General features: G+C 37.3%; 1 long non-coding RNA gene across 1 annotated transcript; it reads right to left on the bottom strand.

Annotated features, from left to right (window-relative positions):
• Positions 1–980: 980 nt before the first annotated feature.
• LOC125096297 (uncharacterized) lies at positions 981–13091 on the bottom strand. Its single transcript, XR_007126126.1, has 2 exons — positions 12818–13091; positions 981–2318 (listed from the first exon to the last, which is right to left on the bottom strand). It is a non-coding gene; the product is annotated as an uncharacterized LOC125096297 (long non-coding RNA).
• Positions 13092–18539: the final 5448 nt, after the last annotated feature.

Here is an 18539-nt window from a genome sequence, read left to right as displayed (position 1 = left end):
AAATATATTGGGATGTGTTTTATGGCCTAGAGTGTAGTCTATTTTTGAGAACACTCCAGGTGCTTGGGAAGAATGTGCATTCTGTTTTTTGGTGGAGTATTCAACAGAGATCAGTAGGTCAAGTTGGCTGATAGTGTTAAGTGTTAAGGGATATAAAGGACATCCTTGCTGACTTTCTGTCTAGTTGTTCCATCATATTGCTTCATGTACTTAGGGGATATATGCCAGGTATGTATACATTTATAATTGTTCTATTTTCCTGTTGAATTGATCCTTTTATCATTACGAAATGTCCCTCTCTGTCTCAAGTATTTATTTATTTTTTTTTTTTTTTTGACAGAGAGAGAGAGATCACAAGCAGGCAGAGAGGCAGGCAGGGAGAGAGAGGGGAGGAAGCAGGCTCCCCGTGGAGCAGAGAGCCCGACTCAGGGCTCGATCCCAGGACCCTGGGATCATGACCTGAGCTGAAGGCAGAGGCTTTAACCCACTGAGCCACCCAGGCGCTCCTCAAGTATTTTTTTTTTAAGTGTATTTTTTCTGGTGTTAATATATTCAATCCAGTTCTTTTATGGCTACTATTTGTGTGGTATAACTTTTAAATTCTTTTAACTTCCCATCTATTTGTGTCTTTTGGATTTGTCTTGTAGGCAGCATATAGTTGGATTTTTTAAATACAGTCTGACAATCTCTACCCTTTGATCTATACACATGAAATGAAAATATTGATATAGCTGGACTTCTGCTATTTTGGTATTTGTTTTTCATATGTCTCAAGTCATTTTTGTCCTCTGTTCCTCTTTAACTATGTTTGTTTATGTTAAATAGATACATCCTAATATACTATTTTAATTCAATTTTTAAGACTTAAATTGTTTCCTTGGTGCTGCTCTTGGCCTTAAGATAACTGGTAACTGGTTACAATCTACTACAATTAATCACAATCTACTTCAGATTAACTTAATGCCAGTGAAATACAGAAATTTTGCTTTAACATAGGTGTATTTCTTTTCCCTTCATGTTATCATTGCCATAATCACATCATTATATAAGCTCAATAAGTTTTGTAATTATTGTTTTATGCATTTGTGTTGTAAATCAGTTAAGAGGAAAGACAAAACTATTTGTCTTTATAAGTATTTACATTGTATTGTAAGTATTTAGATAGTATTTCTGTAGTCCTTTATATTTACCTATGTAATTGGGTAAATTACAAAAAATTTTCCCCTGAATTAAGACTTTATGTTTTAGAGAAGTTTGAGGTTTACAACCTAAATTGGAGTGAGAGGTACAGAGATTTACCATAGAACCCCTACCCCCACACAAGCATAGTCTCTCTCATTATCAGCATCCCCCCACCAGAGTGGTACATTTGTTACCATGGATGAACCCACACTGGCACACTGTGATCACCCAAAGTCCATAGTTTACCTTATGGTTCACTCTTGATGTTGCACATTTCTATGGGTTTGGACCCAGTCTATTATATGTCCATCATTATAACATTATACAGAATATTTTCACTGCCCTAAAAATCCCTGTGTTCTGCTTATTTATCCCCTCCTGACCCCTGCACCCACCGATCTTTTTGGTCTTCCTATTTTGCCCCTTCCAGAATGTTATATAGTTGGAATCGTACAGTAGATACCCTTTTCAGATTGAGTTCTTCCATTTAGTAATTTGCATTTAAGTTTCTCCGTCTTTCCATGTAATTACCTTTTCCAGTGTTATTTCTTCATGTGGATTCGAGTTACCATCTGTTGTCATTTCCATTCAGCCTGAAGGGTTTTCTTTAGTATTTCTTGTAAGGCAGATGTGGTAAAAACAAATTGTCTTTGTTTATCTGAGATTGTCTTCATTCTCCCTTCAGTTTTTGAAGAAGTTTTTCCATATACAGGATTTTTGGTTGGCAGGTTTTTTTCTTTGAATATGTCATTCTACTGCCGTTGGGCCTCAATTTCTGATGAGAAATCCCCTCTTAATCTTACTGTTTCCACTGTTACATGATGAGTCACTTTTCTTTTGCTGCACCACAAGATGCTCTCTTTGTCTTTCAACAGTTTGAATATAACGTATCTTGGTATAAATTTATTTGGGTTAATAGTCTTTGGAGTTTATTGAGCTTCTTGGATTGTATATTAATGCTCGTCATCAAATTTGGAAAGTACTTGGTCATCTTTTCTTCATACACTTTCTAAACCACACAGTCTTCTCTTTCTCTTCTTCTACGGCTCCTAATACGTGTGTTTGTATGCTTCTCTGTACTACGGATCTTTGAGACTCTGTTCATTTTTCTTTCTGTTCTTCAGGTTGCAAACCACCTGGAGAGAAAAGCCATATAGTAATTTGAAAAAATTTAATATAAAGAATTATCACCTAGAGCTGGGTATTCAAGTAATGGGAAATTGACTCATAAAAAGTAAACAGAACTCTTAAAAAATGCAGGACTAGAGAATTAAGAAGAAGCCATTATCCATTTGGCTGATATTAGAACACCCAAGAAAGACCCCATGCCCACAACCAAATACAGATGAGATCCAGATCTGGTTCAAGTAGGTTTGACCTTGGGTCACTGAATGGCAGAGAAGTCAGTTTAGAGCTGCATGGGCAGAATCTGCTGGAAATCCCCCTCTACAGTGCTAGCAAAATCTCTTCATAAGGAGGTATCTACCTGGAGGCACTCTCCTACAATATTGCCCAGTGGGCATTTCTGGAGTTCTATGCTGGCCAATGGATGCTGATTGCCATGCAGTATAGGAGATGGGTGCTAGAAAAAGCTGCCTGCAGTGCAGAAGCTGGGAGCGGGAGAAGCCACACAGTAGGCTACTACCAACTAGGCTCAATGGAACCAGAAAGGAAAAACCCTTCTTCCTGCAGTGTCTTTCCAGCACCATCTCCTGACAAGGCTTACTGACAGCTGGAAAAGAAGAAAAAAAAATCATTTTCATAAAACAGAAAAGGAAGAGGAATTTGGAACTGAGAGGCAATATATTAATAATGGGCACATTTCATTCCTTTGGCCATTCACTTATATATGCAACTTTCTACACATATTTGAATTCCTATATAGCAACAAAATATATTTGCAACTAACAAAATGCAGCTATCCATGTTGCAAGAAGCCCTCCTACTCTCCCCCAAATGAGGAAGTGCATAGTCCCAAGTCCCTACAGTTACTGTGTTCAACACAGGTTACAGTAATAACTCCTCAAAGTAGGCCGCAGTTTCACTGAATAGTCTGTTACAGAAAGACTATGATGTTAGCTTCCAAGAGCTTGTATATAAAATAAAAAGAAAGGGAAGAAAACAGTGTACACAAGTAAACATTGCCTGAAGCAAGAAGAGAAAAAATATATTAATTTCTGTAGTTGTCTCAAGGTTGTAGATGGTATCTATGGATTCCATCTTTAACTACCCATTCCATTTTCCCCTTACTCTATGCTAAAACCTTGAGTTCTTTACCTGAATGACCCAGACCTTCATTCCTGAAGGGTGCGCATCCTCAATTGTTCTGCCTTGTCTTGGTTGCTATAGTTTCACATTGACTTTTACTATTGGGCATGAAAGTAATAAGCTGTGCCCCTGAGAATCCTCTAGGTTGCAAATATAGTCTTTTTTGGTCTCCAACCCAATTCCTAGTTGGTAATATGGATTAATCACTGCACCTTTTTTTTTTCTCTACCTTCTATATATGGAACTATCTATTCCTCTTAAGGATAAGAAATGTCATCAGCACCATTTAGAACTGAAAGCTTTGGAGAAAGTAATTAATTTGATAATATAAAACAAAATTTTTGTTATTGTAGAATATTATTAAACTTTTATGTAGTTTTGTTTCTAGAAATCATTCGCTTCATAGTTTTCAAATTTGACAGTTGTAAATAATATATATATATTTAACATGTTTTCTACATGCTATTACTTCTCTATCTTTTGTAATTTTTACTGGGATTTTCGAATTTACTATTTTGTGATTTGTTCACTTTTTTCCTATTTCCTAATGCATTTGCTATTACTGCTTTTATTTTTACTAGTCTTCCTCTTGCTTTTTCACTTTCTAAATTATTTAATAAAATGATTGGTTTTGCTCATAAAATAAAAATCTAGTTATGAATTTAAGTTATCGGTATTACATAATTCCATTAAAATTAAAACTGAGTGAGGGCTGTATTTTTATTTCTTTGTTCACGAATATCCTCAAATTTCTAGCACTGTGCCTCTGCACAGAGGTGTTTCACAGGATAACATTCACTGGAATATGTTTTGGATTGTTTCCTTTTTGAAATTATGGTTATTTTTTAATTGCAACAATCTTAGATTTTTGTTTAAATTTCCATTACTTTATCAAGTTTAGTGATTCTCAGACTTTAACATCCATCAGGGCTCACTTGGGGAACTCATTAAAACACTGATTTTTATATTTTAAAACATAGGCTCTACTCTCAGAATTTCTAATTCAATAGGCTTGGGGCAGGGATCTAGAATTTGTATTTTTAAGAAGTTCCCATGTAATGCTGAAGTCTCACTGGGGTAAGATTCATTGGCCTGGTTTATTTCATTTTATGAGAATGCTGATTACCAACTTCTGCCTTAGACAATTTATTGAGGTATCTTGATGACTAAATAATAGATCAATTAGATATGCTGCCCCAGCTTTAGATATTCTACCATCTTAATTATGCTTTTAAAAATTCTGTCATCATTTATTTTTTGTGTAATTGAGAATAGACTAAGAGTTAAGAAGATGTATATTAAAATAGCAAACTGTTGAATTCTCTAAGATAGTTTATTGTATAGCAGAGAGAGAGATCACAAGTAAGCAGAGCAGCAGGCAGAGAGAGAGGGGGAAGCAGGCTCCCTGCTGAGCAGGGAGCCCAATGAGGGGCTCAATCCCAGGACCCTGAGATCATCACCTGAGCCAAAGGCAGAGGCTTTAACCCACTGAGCCACCCAGGTGCCCCGAGAGTATAATCTTTTTAAGTATGCCTGGAAATACTTTTTAAAAAATAAAAGACCTATCACAAACTTACAGTTGGTTCATTCAAAATGTACTACAAATATCCAGTTTCACATCTGCTGGTTACCTATCTCTGCTATTTTCTGAAAGACTTGATTTTGCAAAACCTTACCTACATGCAAATCATTTACCTGAGCCATTACTTTCTGATTCAGGCATCATGTCACATTTTCCTTAGTCCACCCAACAGATATAACTTTAGTCCTTTTCATGAAATTGGTATGTTGTGTCATTAAGCTTTCTATGCAGTGTTCCACTTTTAAGAAGTGAAAGACCTTGTACCTTTGGATTTTCTTCAACCAATAGTTCAAATTAAGAATGACTTCCAAATTCCTTCATCAGTTTTATTGGAGCGTGCTCTGTCCACTTTTTCTCAATCCTATTTTCTACTTCCAAAAGTCTCAATTCCCCTTGCTTTAACTTCTTTTTTTTTTTTCCCTCTATGGTATTATCTCTATATTATAGTATTCTAAAATTATCGTAGCATTGCTTTCTGTCACAAATTCTACTTAATCTGACATTAATACTGATGCATCTTTTAGTATGATTTAAGTATGCTCACTGCTTCATTTGTAATTTTTCCGAATTTTTTTTAGATGCATCTCTTCTAAGTAGTAAACCATTGGATTTTATTTCATTATACATCCATTCCGAGAGACTTTTTAGTGAGCAGATTTAAGCGATTTACAATTTTTTACAATTCTTACATGTCATTTCATTATAGAAAAATCAGAAAGCACTAGTATTACAAAAAGAAAAATAAAATTGGTTAATATATTAGGTTTTTAAAAATGGATTGACATACTAAGGACAAACTTTTTTTTTTAATTATTTGTTTCATAGATTCTAACACAAAGACTTTAACACTGTTATATAGAAAGAATTATCAGTTGGCTTTTCCTTTGATTTCTGATCACTTTTATGATTGAAAAATGTCCTTTCCTGGGGCACCTGGGAGGCTCAGTTGGTTAAGCTTCCAACTCTTGATTTTGGCTCAGGTCATGATCTCAGAGTCCTGAGACTGAACTCCATGTTCGCTCTTGCTCAACAGGGAGTCTGCTTGAGATTCCTTCTCTCTGCCCCTCTTCTAGCTCATGCACATATGTACATTTCTCTCTGTAAAATAATTTTTTTTAAAAAAAAAGGTCCTTTCCTATCTAGAGATTAGATATTCATCTGCATTTTCTTCTGATTTTTTGGTTTTGCTTTCTTTATATATATTACTTTGTTCTACCTAGAATTTATTTGGTGAATGTGTATCTTACTCATTTCAAATGAAAAAATATAATTCTTTTATATATAATATTCTTTGGGCATACTGTAGTTAGAGCGTTGTAGTAAACATTCAATATTTATAATTATTTTTGTCAAGTATTTAAATTGTTTTAACTTTATCCTTCCACCTAGCATTACTTACCAACTTGAGAAATTATACTTCTAAAGCCTATTATTAAAAGTGAAAACAGGGGGCGCCTGGGTGGCTCAGTGGGTTAAGCTGCTGCCTTCGGCTCAGGTCATGATCCCAGGTCCTGGGTTCGAGCCCCACATCGGGCTTTCTGCTCAGCAGGGAGCCTGCTTCCTCCTCTCTCTCTGCCTGCCTCTCTGCCTACTTGTGATTTCTCTCTGTCAAATAAATAAATAAATAAATAATCTTAAAAAAAAAAAAGTGAAAACAGGAATGAAGTATTTAAACATATTCTTTTTTTTTTTTTTAATTATTTGATAGAGAGAGAGATATCACAAGTAGGCAGAGAGGCAGGCAGAGAGAGGAGGAAGCAGGCTCACTGCTGAGCAGAGAGCCCGATGCGGGGCTGGATCCCAGAACTCTGAGATCATGACCTGAGCCGAAGGCAGATGCTCAACCCACTGAGCCACCCAGGTGCCCCAGGAATGAAGTATTTAAGACCTTCTAGGTAAAGCAGGGTTAGGGGATTATAGTAATAAGTGAACCTAAAATGATGATAGACAATGCATTAAAGAAATCAACTCCTGGCATTTTCAGTATTTTAAACAGTAACAATCTGCACTGTTCAATTTTCAAAATGCTTTATGAATGTGTTTTTGCCTTGTTGTAAATATAAATTATAAGAAGCATTTTCCCTTGGATCTCCACAAAATAATCAGTGTTTTTTATGATTGTTACCTTTTTTAGCTTAGGTTAACTGAAGGAGAAAAATGCCAGTATCCTGTGATAGTCTTCAGACCTTTCTAATGCATTGTTTTATGTTTAAGGTAACTTAATACCAGTATAGAAATGACCATGGCAGAACATTGCTCTACCTCTAAAGCTTTCACATGTCTCAATTCCTTTGCTTTGTTTCACTTTGTCTCAGTTCCCTCTACTTCTCCCAAGATTACATTACAAAGATATCTACATATACTTGCTCTTCTATGTATTTATCTCCTTTCTCTCTTCCCAGGACCCCATGCTTTCATTGTAATTTTAAAATTTATCCTCAAGAAAAATTACTCATGTTCACAAATACAGTAGGCTAAATTCTCACATTTGTGGAAAAAGTAAAAGTACACAAATCCACATTTGTAGAATTTTGAACAATAGGAATTATAGTTAGGGAGACATTACTGTACTCAACAGGAAGTGTTTAATATTAGAAATCTGCTTAATGGGACTTTATTTCATCCGGTATGGAAACACATTTAAGACAGTGGAGCTGATACAATGACTCTACCTATATAACTAAAACATCAGGACTACTGAAGAAGAGCTAGATGCAGTTAATTCAGTAGTGTATGTGACTAATTCTGATCAATAAATGGCTGGAATATTAATAGTAAAAGCTTACCATAACAGTTGAAAAAGATCTACTTAAAATGGCTATTTTTGTAGTAGTATTTAAGTCATATGAAAATACCTTTGTATTTTTGCTTTTTCCAAAGTACTAATAATTGGCATTGCTCAAACTAGTAAACTTAGATCTTAAAATATCTTATCCGTATCAAATGTCAAGGGCTCTAAATGTGCTATTACAATAAATGTATGCTTTGCATCAGTCCTTATACTTTAAAAGTTAATTTACTTTATCATATATCAAATTATATCAGTCATCATTGAAACATGTACAATATGTTAATCTTGTATCTAATTGATTACAAATAAGAAATTCTGTTATTTTAACAACACAATAATAAATATAGCTCACCACCAGAATAGTCATTAAAATGAGTACCGCAGAACAATTAGTTCAAATTTACTTCCAAAGAATAACTTAAAAGAAATGATAGGCAGTTTGAGATTTAAAATACAACAAGCTGAAAGTTTGAAAGTTTAATAACTATAACTCAAACACCATAAAAAGGCAGTATTAAGGCTACAGAGATTCAATTGCCAGTGACTGAGTCTTATATATTGGCAGCGTACCAAAAAAAAAGTCCCAATACAGAGTAAAAATGTGAGTGTCAGTAATGTGTGTTAGGCTAAAATGTTAAGTATTAATGAGGCTATTGATTGTAGCAAAAATAATGTTGCTAAAAAGGTATCTAAAGGGGCGCCTGGGTGGCTCAGTGGGTCAAAGCCTCTGCCTTCAGCCCAGGTCACGATCCCAGGGTGGGATCGAGCCCCGCATCCAGCTCTAGGCTCAGCGGGGAGCCTGCTTCCTCCTCTCTCTCTCTCTCTCTCTCTCTCTCTGCCTCTCTGCCTGCTTGTGATCTCTGTCTGCCATATAAATAAATTAAATATTAAAAAAACAAAAGGTATCTAAAAACGTTAAGACACTACAAGAGTTGAATCAACTTATTTCAAAATTTCTCTTTGGAGAAATGCTTCTTTCCACAGATGTTCATTACACATCCATTTAGGTATTATGTTTTTAGAAAGTGGAGGAAAGATTTAAAAAAAAATGGAACCTGAAAGTAATCAATAGAAAATATTTTTGAAAACAAATCTGATACTGGAGTCCTAATGTAATTACTATGTCAAACTCCACCAATCCTCGAGTGAAAGTAAACTCCATCATCTCACATGGTGCTTAACAACAAAATTAGCCAAGATAAATGGTGACGTTAATAGCCATAATAAATAAATGTTACAAATTACTAATTACATTTAGTCAACACAGTCAGGTTATTTAATAATGCTCCCCAAACACAACAGGTAGCATTTCTAATGAATATTTGGGTTTTATATCACACCTTTCTCATGAGTAAATTTGTAACAAGGTTCATTTAAAATAAGGCACAGAACATGTGCCTTTCCTTCGTTGGTTTAAATGGTTAATCAAGGGGCGCCTGGGTGGCTCAGTGGGTTAAGCCTCTGCCTTCGGCTCAGGTCATGATCTCGGGGTCGTGGGATCGAGCCCCGCATCGGGCTCTCTGCTCAGCAGTGAGCCTGCTTCCTCCTCTCTCTGCCTGCCTCTCTGCCTACTTGTGATCTCTGTCAAATAAATAAAATCTTTAAAAAAAAAATGGTTAATCAATAATGACTCAGATACAAAGTACTAGGACTCCTAGGGGAATACCATGGTTTTAGGACAGGTGCTCTCAACCATTGTTCTTTTTTCTTCCTTTTCTGATGGAGGCTCACTCATATTATAGGGGAAAAGAAAGGACTAGAGTCCAGTGAACAAAATAGTAATGACTTTTAAAAATTGAGAGGTAGAAAATAATCAAATGATTAACACCTTGCAATTACAAAAGTACACATCAATTCATAAATATAAAACCTTAAACAATTCTAAAAAGGTAGTTAGTGGAAGACTAGCAGTAATTAAGAATAGTTAACATATCTCAGTATTTAACACTGATGATACACTGGCAGGAAAGCAACCTTTTTGAGTATTATGGAAATTCCAACCGCCTGCATGCCTGCATATAGGGTAAGAGTTTGTAAAGGTGCCAAGAGTCGGTGGCATCACACAGCTGCGTGGAGTGCTGAGTTAGAATTCTCAGTTATTTGTGGTACTGCAATAATCTTCGTCTATGAATACCAAATTTAGTAAGCCTTAATAACTCATTCAGCAGGTTACTACTAAGAAGCACGTAGTTGTCAGTAAAAATCAATCTACGAAACTGGGCTCGTTCGTATGTAACTATAAAACTATGAGCCTGGCATTTTTCCAGGAAGAGCGTTCTCAAAGCCATGAATTTGCTTTAGATCAAGACTGATTTAGGGAACCCAGTGTCTGACATAGAGCTCAAAATACAAAATGTAGTGGGTGCAACTAAAATACACAGAAAAACAAGCATGTGTGATTAATATCTGATTTCATAAAAATATATAAAGGACAATCTCATTGATCTGATGTAATTTTGTGATATATTACATTTTAGACAGCATGGATTGATTCCTCAAATCTTACAATGAATTCATTCCTTTAATCACTTCAGTGATATTATTAAAATTGATTTTGATTCATAAAAACCTTACTAAATTACTGCAAAAACAGGGGCACCTGGGTGGCTCAGTGGGTTAGGCCCCTGCCTTAGGCTCAGGTCATGATCCCAGGTCCTGGGTTCAAGCCCCGCATCGGGCTTTCTGCTCAGCGGGGAGCCTGCTTCCTCCTCTCTCTCTGCCTGCCTCTCTGCCTACTTGTGATTTCTCTCTATCAAATAAATAAATAAAATCTTTAAAAAAATTACTGCAAAAACATTTCAATGGTCTTTGTTGATCTTTAAGATTTTTATTTGACAGAGCAATAGAGACAGCAAGTGAGCACAAGCATGGGGAGCAGCAGAGGGAGAGGGAGAAGCAGGCTCGCCATTGAGCAGGGAGCCCAAAGTGGGGCTATCTCAGGACCCTGGGATCATGACCTGAGCCAAAGGCAGATGCTTAACCGACTGAGCCACCCAGGGATCCCATCTTTGTTGATCTTTAGATATACAAATTTACAAATCAAAGGTATATGTTATTTTTTTAAATTTTTTAAAGAGATTTTTATTTATTTATTTGACAGAGAGAGATCACAAGTAGGCAGAGAGGCAGGCGGGTGGGGGGGGGGAGCAGGCTCCCTGCTGAGCAGAGAGCCAGATGCAGGGCTCGATCCCAGGACCCTGAGATCATGACCTGAGCCCAAGGCAGAGGCTTAACCCACTGAGCCACCCAGGCGCCCCTATATGTTATTTTTACAGTAAAGGCAGTCACACAACAGCAAACATTCTAAACTTTTAACTGATTTTAGAAATAATTTCAGCTATGAACATAAAAAACCTATGTAACAGTTTGTAGTTCGCTTAGGAGCAAGAATAAAACAGTGTGTGGTACACGATACTGTGTCAGAGTCAAATGCAGTGGCAAAGTTAGGATTTGACAGAATTAAGAGGAAAAGGCCTGCAGAAAAGATTAGGTAAGCCATTTTTACAAAAGAGAGGGCCATTTTTAGCCAATGAAAGCATTGTGTCCATTTGTGAATGGCATGGTGTGGGTGAAGTTAAGTAGGGTTGGTAAAGGATTCAGAGAAATAAGGGAACTTGGGGAGATGCAAAAGGACTTTGAAAAAGCCTGGCATCTTCCAGAGGATAAAATTAGAAAAACCTTGTCCTTAATTCTAGTAATTTCTGGTTTACTGACTTCAGGCAGCAAATGTGAAGGGCACAAATTACTGCAGAATAACTGAAATATTTAATATACCTGGTATTACAGCACCCTCTATCACATGATCATACATAGAACATTTATACATGGTAGTCACTTTAATGTGGGAATATTCCTTTATGTCCAACTTTCCTGGTTCTAAGGCTTACTTACTACTTTCCAGTAAAGGGGTCAAAGGCCTACACATTTCTCCAGTTCTAGTATCATCACTGTCTCTCCTGTAATAGCAAAGAACATTAATGACAAAGCAATCCTGAACTCGAAATTCTTCCAGGTGTGGTTCTAGTACCAATACCTTAAATATCAGGGGAGAATTTATCAAAGCTATAATTATCCAGCTGTACTCCCAGTCCTTCCCAGTTAGATACTTGGGAGGTTAAGGCCAATCTGCTTAGTAAACCTTTCAGGGACTTCTGATGGATGCTCAAGTTTAAGAACCACAGCCCTATTATGGAAGAATTGAATCAAGTTAATACACGCTACTGTACAAATTCTGAAGGAAACTTATCTCACTTTCATTATATCCTTTGATATTCAGCTAAAACCCCATTCCAATAAAACACCAAGAACAATCTTGTGCTAGCTACCTAAAATTATCAGGCCTACAAGCTTCCAGGGAAATCTAGGTTAGGTTGCCACGTAAGAATGCATTATCGGTCAAGACATTTTCCTCGATTTTGCGGACTTTGGGGAATTTGTTTCCTCTCGAGTTATTTAAAAGAAATACGCCAGGCAAACAAATCTATATTCAGCCTGAGCATCTCTGAGACTATGACTGGGAAATTTCCTTAGCCTGTTTTTTTCTTTTTTTAATGTTTCAAGTTTTTATTTAAATTCTAGTTAGTTAACATATAGTGTAACATAGCGTCAAAGGTAGAATTAAGCGATTCTAGCCTGTTTTGCAAACAACTTATCTACCAAATTTTACGCTTCTCAGTGGGCTCCAAACGCTTTTACAACAGTGGTTTAATACGTGGAAAGGAACAAAAGCTTTTATTATCAGAGGACAACCGAAGCCACAAAGCCTGAGCCATCGTCCCAGCAAATGAGAAACAGAGGACCCCATTCCTGACAGACTTAAGAAATTCATGCGGGGATGACTGGGAATAGTTCAGGAACAAGGCACATGGAAGCATAAAAACACAGAAACCTTTTTTCTGAGCTTAAAACTAGAGAAAGAAACCCGTTTCCTCTCCATTTTGAGAGTACACCGCCACTCCTACAAGCAACCTCCTCTTCAAAGTCCTGCGAAGTACCTCCTGCGCGGGAACCGGCAGGGCGGAGACTGGGGTGCCTCCCTTCCGTGGGGCGAGGGGGAAAAATACGCCGGGGCCGCGATTTCTCTGGAAGGTTCCGAAAGAAAGGTGCGCGCGCCCCCTTCGCAGGCGGCGGGAGACGCGGCACCAGATGGCGCTGCCGCACCGAGAGCTGGAGCCTGGGTGACTAGGGGGACGGGAAGAGGCGTCACCGGATCCTTCCCTTCGTGTCCCTCGCCGGAAATGCGCCCTGGCGCCAGCCTCTGGTCCCGGATATTAAGACTTCTGGAGAGTTCCCGCGTGGGGGCGGGACTAGGACCGGAACCGAACTGCGACCGTCGGTCCTCGGGGCGGAAGCCCCGGGCGGTGCCAGAGGGAGCTGCATTGTGGTGCGCGCGCCTGTCCAAGGCGGGAGCGCGGGGCTGGTGGAGGTGGGGCGGGGGAACGCGAGGGGCGGGGCCTCGCCGTGCGCGTGCGCACTTTCGGGACGTAATCGCCGCTGGCGTGTGCGTCTTTTTCTCCATTTTTGCACGTTTGCTAGCCTGGCGAGGCGGAAGTGGTGACGTAGTAGGTTGTCCCCCCCCCCCCCCCCACTCCCGCCCACAGGGTTTGGGTTTCTATCTGTGAGTCAGGTTTCTGGAAATCTTTGTGGAAAGTTAATGGTATATGAGGTAAAAACTCGAGCTGTATTTTCCTCTTCACTCTAAAGCGATCCACATGTTTGCCGGGTGCGGTCCCAGTTCTGGTATGGACCCAGCCTTTCCTTCTAAGTCTCTGGACCCGCTCGATCCACCCACTGTTTCTTCAAGTATCAATCATGATGAGGCAGTAGATGTCACAAGGAAAGGGACTCAGGCAAATAGACTACTCCCGTGGAACCCAAAAAAATTAATTAAGGAAGGGTCCGTTTGCTTTTTAACAGTGCTTCTCGGGAATTTAAGGAGTTCAGTCGACTTCATTTTTCTGTTTTTGTCAGTGTAAACATTTTATATTGTACTTTTTGTGGTGTAGCCTTGGTCTTGATCATACTTTGTTAACTAAAGGCAGGCTGCTTGTACAAAGCGTTCCAGAGGAAGATTCTGCCGTTTTTCCATGTTTTGTAGAGAGGAAAACCACTTTTATGTATGGACAGACCTTAGTAACTAATGAAAAGGGCACTGGTTTGGTTTTGTTTTTAGATGCCGCATGGAAACAACTAAGACATTGGAGAAATCAATCTGTATCCATCCTCATTATCCATTAATTTTAGACTAATTCGAAAAGTGTCAGCTTGCAAGGTGACTGGTTCTCCCAAGAAATTCATTCAGTTTTGGTAAACACTTTTGCTTCTGTATTTCAGAACTCTTTCTTTTCTGTGGCCTACATAAGAACGGAGTACTTGGGAAAGCCAGAGGGAAAGGAATAGAAACTTGAGCGGATATACTGAGAGAAACAGGTGGACTGGAGAATGCAAGAAAGTTAGATTGTCTCTAGTTGCTAAATAAGGACGTTTTACTGTTTCTCAATAAAATCTTTTGGGTGGTCTTGGTAGCAGGTGTAAAAGAATCTGTTGTGGCTTGAGGAGTGCCATGACATATGTTTATATGAAAATCCAAGAAAAAAAATGTGAGCAACATTGCAGTATCATTAGGCTGATTAGAAATAGGACAAACAGATCGCTTCTTGGCCCTTTGGCTAAGATCAAGTGTAGAAATAGGACAAACAGGGGTCAAGACATCCAGGAAAAATTTAAAAAGAAAAAAAAAAAACATGGTGGTAGATATTAGAAAACATGTGAAGGAGAAAGAGTCAAAGTTGTGAAAATGTGGAAAGAGGCATATTTGGAAGATAGTAAGGGAAAAACCATTTTAGATCTCAACCTGAATGTGTAGAATAAGGAATAAATTTTTTATTAGACATATCAGCTTTGGATATATTGCATGTAGTTGAAAGAGTGCTTCATTTTGCCATCATTATATCAGTAATTTACACTAACATGCTTCTTCATAGTTTAAAAAATGCATCAATTTTATTTATTTAGTTTCACAAATAGCAGCATTTAAATCACATTAAATCATCAGCATTAAATCATTTGAGCAAATACCTCAGTTCTTGTTCCTTACCACTGCTTGCCGGGCAAAACCTGGCTCATGGATGAACTCATGCATTTATATTTTCTGTGCTTGCACCCAGAGCTCAACAATTGGATGAACTAACAACGATCTCACACTTAGATGGGCTCTCCACATTGTCCAGTCATCCAACTCCTTTTCTTTATAGTTACTTTGCTGTCTTCTGGAAACCAAATATTTCATTATTATTCTTACTTTCTCAAATTACCAGCTGCCTCTTCAACCAATGACTTTGCTTCATACTTTATTAAAAAATAAAATTGTGAGCATAAGCCAAGAATTCTCTCTTTTCCACCATCTCCTCTACCTGCATCTGTACTTTTTGAACATCTTCCATCTAGTTTAAAAGGATGATGGATCTTTCTATCAAATGCAAACACTTGATTCTGTCTTTTGTTTTAGCAAGTTGAGTGGTTGTATGGTGTTAGTTTTATTTTGGTGAAGTGTGTTTGAAACTTTTGCCCATTTTTAAAATGGAGTTTTTCTTGTAATTGAGTTGTAGGAATTATTTATGGATTATGTACATTATTTTCTTTATTATTTATTGTTTTGTGATAAAAGCACTCTTTACATAAGATCTACCCTCTTAACAAATTTTTGAGTATATAATACATTATTGTACTGTCAGCACTGTGCTGTAATCTTATTGTATAACCAACTTTGTACCTTCTGACTAATACTTCTCCATTTCTCCTTCCCCTTGTACACATGTTTTTTGTCAAAGTGTGTGTTGTGAATGTTTTTCTACCAGTTTGTGGCCTGTCTTTTCATTTTTTTAAGAGCGTATTTTGAAGAGCATTTTTTGTAAGTTGTATTTTTCTAGGAATTTGTACATATTACCCAAATATTAAAATTCATTAGCATAAAGCTATAAATAAAATCCTATTATGCTTTTAATATTCACAATTACATTTAAGCTTATCATCATCAAAGGTTAACTCATCTGTATGGTATAACAATAGGAATTGATATTCATAATTTTCAAAATCCAGTTATTCTTGCAGGATTTGATGAAAGGATTATCCTTTTCCCCCAGTGAATTACTTTGGTATCTTTGTGTGATTATCTGAATATGTATTCAGTTCATTGATAAATATATGTCTATCCTTATGCCAACTTATCCACTTCCTTTTTTCTCAAAATTGTTTTGGTCATTCTGATTCCTTTTGCATTGTAGTATAAATTTTAGAATTGGCATTTCAATTTCTGAAAGAGACTGCTAGGATTTTGATTGGGATTCTGGGAATCTTCTGATCAGTCTGGGGAGAACTGACATCTTAACAAGAGTTTTCAAATCTATAATCACAGCATATCTCTCCATTTGTCTTGGTCTTTAATCTCTCTATGTAATTTTCAGCATACAAGTCTTGCATATCTATTGTTAAGTTTTTTCCTAAGTATTTAATGTTTTTTTATTTTATTATAAATGTATTATTTATTTTTTAAATTTAATTTAAGAGATGTATTATTTAAATTTAAGCTTCTGGTTTTGATTTCCATTTGTGATAGAAATTTCCAAATCAAATTTCCATTTGATTCTTTTAGATTCTACATCTCTTGCAAAATCCTAAAGTCTATGCCTAGTAACTCCAATATGTAAATCATCTATGTATCTTGTTTCTATTGTCTTTTTCTTTTTCCTGTTTCCTGATGTGCCCAGAAGTTCTTAATGGAATTTTATCTTTGTTTATGAAAAAACTAGACTCTGAGGAATGTTTTTTACTTCCATGAAAGATTTTACTTTTTCTTCTGTCAAGAAGGTAGGTCAGGGATAGAGCACCTTAATCTGTTTTTTTTCAGTCTGTTAGGTCTGGTCTATTTTAGGTCCCTCCTTATTCCTATGATGGCCCTTTTCTGTGTCTCAACTGAAAGCCTGAGGTATTTTCTTTTTTTTTTAAGTATTTTTTTTTTTAAGATTCTCTTTATTTATTTGAGAGAAAGAAAATAAGTGAGAGAGAGCGAGCACACGCCACGAGGGGGAGAAACAGAGGGAGAAGCAGACTCCCTGCTGAGCAGGGAGCTGATGCTGTGCTTCATCCCAGCACCCTGAGATCATGACCAAAGGCAGATGTTTAACTGACTGAGCCACCCAGGCACCCCCTGGGGTATTTTCAAAGGCTATTCCTCATTGGTTGTCCTTGAACTGCAGTTTTTATTTTCTCAGAACCGTGGGACTCCCAAAAGCTATTCTTGGCTTCTCTACTTCTTAGCGGCCATGTTCTGAGTGACTTCCAGCCTCAGGAATACCTTCCAAATTGGCAAGTAAGTCAAAGGGAAAAACAGCTGAATGTGGGCAGACTTCTCTATACCTTCTCTCCAGGATCTTGTCCTCTCAAGATGGCATCAAAAGATCCTTCTTGTATTTTTAACCAGCTTTTTTAGTTCCTCATTAAGAGGGCCTGATTTAAAAAAAGGAAGAAAGAAAGAAAGAAAACAAAAGAAGTACATCATTGGCATAAGTGGAAGATCCTCTTAACTTAAGAAGTCTCAAAGATGAAGAGTGCCTGGGTGTCTCAGTTGGTTAAGCGGCTGCCTTCAGCTAAAGTCATGATCACAGGGTCCTGGGATGGAGCTCCCTGCCTGGCTTTCCCTCTCCTCCCCACTTGTGCTCTCTCTGGTTCTCTTTCTCTCAAATAAATAAAATTTAAAAGTCTCAATGATTCTTCCTGTATCAGTGTTACCAATTCTTGTCCCCAAACACCAGAAACAATGCGGGAGACACATCAGTGGCTTTCTGTCTTGCTTCTGGAAGTGTCTCTAGGGCCTCCTGGAGGTGATACCCACATTTGCCACAGATGGGTTCCTAGGAAATACCCTTACTTCTTTTCAGAGTTTGCCTATCCATGTCTTCTGCTCTCTGTTCCTTCTACTGAGGGTCCCAAGGCAGTTTTGTTTTCACGTAAACCAAGCACAACTTGCTGTAGCTATGAATTCAGACTGTCACCTTTGGTATTCTTAACAATACAAAAATATGTTCCAGTCTACACAGGAAGAAATGCATCCCTTTATTTTTGTAGATACCAGTAAAGAGATAGACACTCCCCAAACAGAAAGTGGATTTGATTTCTTACTGTAATTTCAAGCAATAATTATGTAAAACATTGCCCACTAGCTCATGGGTATGCTATAGAAAGGTCAGAATGGGCAGGACTTAATCCATTCTCCACTTCTTGGTGGAGAATTAAATTACTTAAGTTTTGTAAGCCTCAGTTCCCTAATTTGAAAAACAAGATGTCTGCTTTCCAGGGTGATTGTTGGGTTTAAAAAGATACTATTATAAAGTGGCTGATACATGATAGGTTCTATTATTATGTATAAAACTATTTTTATAGTTTTATATTTTTATAGTTTTATCCTGAAATAGTATTTTTATAGACTTCAGGTATTTGTCCGTATGGCAGCACTGTTTGAGAACCCACAATATTTTGAGATTTCTGCTCATCTCATAGTTTGCTTTATTCAGTAAACATTGATTGATCCTCTGTTGAACACTGAACATGGCACTAGGATGCAAAAACTATAAAAACTATGAAACAACTTGCCTCAGAGTTCTGTAAACATAGCTTCTCCATTTTATTGAAAGCCACAGTCAGGACTGTTCCAAAACAGTT

Source organism: Lutra lutra, chromosome 3, assembly GCF_902655055.1.
Source record: "Lutra lutra chromosome 3, mLutLut1.2, whole genome shotgun sequence".
Lineage (NCBI taxonomy): Eukaryota > Metazoa > Chordata > Mammalia > Carnivora > Mustelidae > Lutra > Lutra lutra.
Note: the sequence above shows the minus strand (reverse complement) of the source record. Positions and strands in the feature narration are given on the sequence as shown.